We start from the raw sequence: 3,195 nt of genomic DNA on the forward strand, positions 1-3,195 counted from the left end.
CCTGCCTGGGCAGCCCATTCCAATGCCTGACAGCTCTTTCTGTGAAATCCAAGCTAAATCTCCCCTGGAGCAACCTGAGGCCATTTCCTCTGTCTCTTGGGTGAAGAGACCAACCCCCACCTCTCTGTACCCTCCTTTCAGGTAGCTGTAGGGAGCAATAAGGTCTTCTCTTCTCATGGTTATACTGTATTTATTGCTATGACATTGTCAGCAGAATTTTCGGGACTGTGATTTCACAACTCATGAGAAGCTCATAAAGGTCATAATGCAGGGAATATACATGGAAGATTTTGGAGTAATTCATGTACCAAATCACCCCTTTGTGAACTCCCAGAGTTATATGTAAATTTGTGCTTATAAACCCAAGAGCATTTAAAAATACCAACCACGTTTGAGGACGTTTGAACGTATAGCTTGACTAATCCAGATGTGTTTCACTGTTACTTGAACTGAAATAGGAAATCATCACAGTAATGTGGTGGCTACCTGTTCTTATTTACAGGTGTCCTTGCTGGTCATGATAACCGTGTCAGTTGCTTAGGTGTGACTGATGATGGTATGGCAGTGGCAACAGGATCATGGGACAGCTTCCTCAAGATCTGGAACTGAAGTAGGTAGGTATCCAGTTAAAGCTGTCCTTGCTTGGTATTCAGAATGCTTTTTCCGGGAGCCAACAGTCCTGGTTTACTGATGCTGTGAGCTTATAGTTCAGATTGGGAAAGTCACTCAGGGAAAAAAATAGTTTGGCTTTTTTTAGAAGGCTGTTTGTTTAATGTATGCAATGACATTTTTGTGATGCACTATTTTTGGCATATTTTATTTCCCTGGTAGGGATGACTGTACAGTGTTTTGAATCAGGGTTGGTAAATAAATGGCGTTCTTGAAAATGGTGAGATAATGGCTAAATGCATCGGTGGGTAGCGAGAGCAAAACTTGAAACTTGATTGCAGTCTGTCAAAGTGCAACTCTTAATAAATCTTTCTGTGTGTCAGAAGAGCAGCGGACTCCATGACTGGAAGAAGTTTCCAACGGTTGAAAATTAAAAACGATAGCATGTCCAATCCAACCATACTAACTTGGACCCCCATCCTCCCCAACTTCAAAGGGCAAGATCTTTTCCGTCTCCTGTTGCTGAAATGAAGAGCACAATTACCTTTCCAAGAAGAATTTCTGTGTTGTAAGCAAAATGAAATTGTGCATTCCTTTTGGGACCATTTTTTTTTTGTCTTGAGAATTTAAAAATGAAACACTATCATGAAGCATGACCAGAAAATAAACTTGAGCATAATTGTGAAACAGTTAGCTTTCACTGTAGTTTCCAAGTTGAAGTTAAGGACTTTATTCTCACACACTTGCAAATTTTAAAGTCATGTTTGTAGCAGGATTTTTTTCAAGTTTCCTTTTTAAATACATTTCTTTATGTATTTAATTGAGCAAAACAAGGGAGTCCTAGCCCAGAGCACCTGGGGGTTGTTAACGCTGTAAATTTAGTCCCTAATTTTTTTTATTTTATTTTCTAGTATCACAGATAATTGTTGCACAAAACTTGGCATATATAGGATAATGTTAAGCAGTAAGGTAACCAAGCACATGCTGTAAAAGGTAATGAATGCTTGTTTAAAGAATCCTTTCACCTTTTATGGATAACAAATGCAATCCTTGGTCCCTCCTGCCCCCTGCTCCCCCCCTTTCACCACACTGATTTTTTTTTTAAGTCTTTTGGTTTTGTCCACTTGAAAGGGCAGTTTATATATCCTAACACTATCCTATAAGTCTCAACAACCAGGAATCTCTGTTTTCAAAAGAGACCTATCCTACACTTGGGTATTGAGTCAATTCTTTGTGTATGAAATGATGTACAAATCAATGTTTTGAAAATAATGATCTTGAACTTTCTAAGTTAAACAAAAAAAAAACCTTTTTTGATTGTTTGCCATATTGGGTGGGTTTACTCTTAGAATCGCATGCTGTAGAAATGCTAAAAAGTGCATATTGGACTAAGTCCTTAGATGTTTTTTCTTTGAAGAAATAACCTGTTTAAAAACTGTAACCATTGTCGCTGTATTCATTTATTGTTGCTACTCTGTGCATAAATCTATGAAGAACTCAAGTACAAAGCTATGCACGTTTTGGAGTAGCGTGATAAGTCACTTTTTTTTTTTAAAGAAACAGCCTGTTCAAACAATCGCTGTCAAAGATTCTGGGGTGTGGGAGGAGGGAACCTAGACCATCTTCTTTCTAAATCAGTTCCTCACAGCCAGTTCCTCTTGTAGGATGAGTCCTTTGCATCTGATCAGAGTCATTTTTGTAATGAGCAGGTTTTCCTGGCTTTCTTTTCAAATAAAATGTTAAAAGCAGCAGTGTTTGGACAGCAGATTGTTCTGTTAAACTTTCCTATCTTCTCACTGTATCCAGAAATGCTCCTTCCTAGCAGCAGTAGTAGCTTTTCTCCATTTTGTTTTTTCTGCAACATTCTGTAAAAAAATGTGCTGTAATTGTGCGTTAGGCCTGGATTTGGCATAAAAGATGAATTCCCTCTTACTCTCTCTCATGAACTACTCTGTAGAGCTTTCTCCACACCCTGTATCCCTCTTCACCTTTTGTATTTAATTTTAAAGTCAGTGTACTTCAAGAAAGCTGGATGCAAGATAGATACTATATTAAAATGTAATGTTATTTAAGATGTAATAAAGCAGTTTGACATGAGTTTTGACTGATCTGTTTTGCAGCTTATTGTTCAACCCACAGAACGGCCTCTGGCAGGATTTGAGCGATGAAATAAACACAGGAGAGACGCGTATGCTGCCCCAAAACGTATTGTTCAGTATTTTAAAATGGCTTGGGTTTTCAGTGGTTAATTGGACAGAGTATGCAGTGTGTTAGTGTGTATTCCTGTGAAGGGATGCGGGTTTCGTTTTAAAGCTAAAACCAGAATTTCAGAATGAAGTGAAACCCTCATGATTCTTGTTGCTGGAAAGCGTCACCAGTAGCATCTGATAACGTATGTGCAATGGATGCTGCCCCAAATGGCAAACACTTGGATCTTAGTGGCTGCAGGGATTTTGCTCCCTCGGTTCGTTAACTAGTTAAGATGCACATTTCCTGGTTTGATTGCTGGAGCTGCTCTTAATCAGAACCTGCTGGTAGCGCCCTCAGCCCAAACTCCAAATGCCAGTAGCTGGTGTGATCCATGTG

General features: G+C 39.1%; 1 long non-coding RNA gene across 1 annotated transcript; it reads left to right on the plus strand.

Annotated features, from left to right (window-relative positions):
• The first annotated feature begins 467 nt into the window (after nt 1-467).
• On the plus strand, nt 468-2,706 carry LOC104506620. The gene is made up of 2 exons (XR_727861.1): nt 468-610; nt 993-2,706. It is a non-coding gene; the product is annotated as an uncharacterized LOC104506620 (long non-coding RNA).
• Nucleotides 2,707-3,195: the final 489 nt, after the last annotated feature.

The sequence above is a fragment of the Eurypyga helias genome, unplaced genomic scaffold (assembly GCF_000690775.1).
Source record: "Eurypyga helias isolate BGI_N326 unplaced genomic scaffold, ASM69077v1 scaffold11002, whole genome shotgun sequence".
Taxonomy (NCBI): domain Eukaryota; kingdom Metazoa; phylum Chordata; class Aves; order Eurypygiformes; family Eurypygidae; genus Eurypyga; species Eurypyga helias.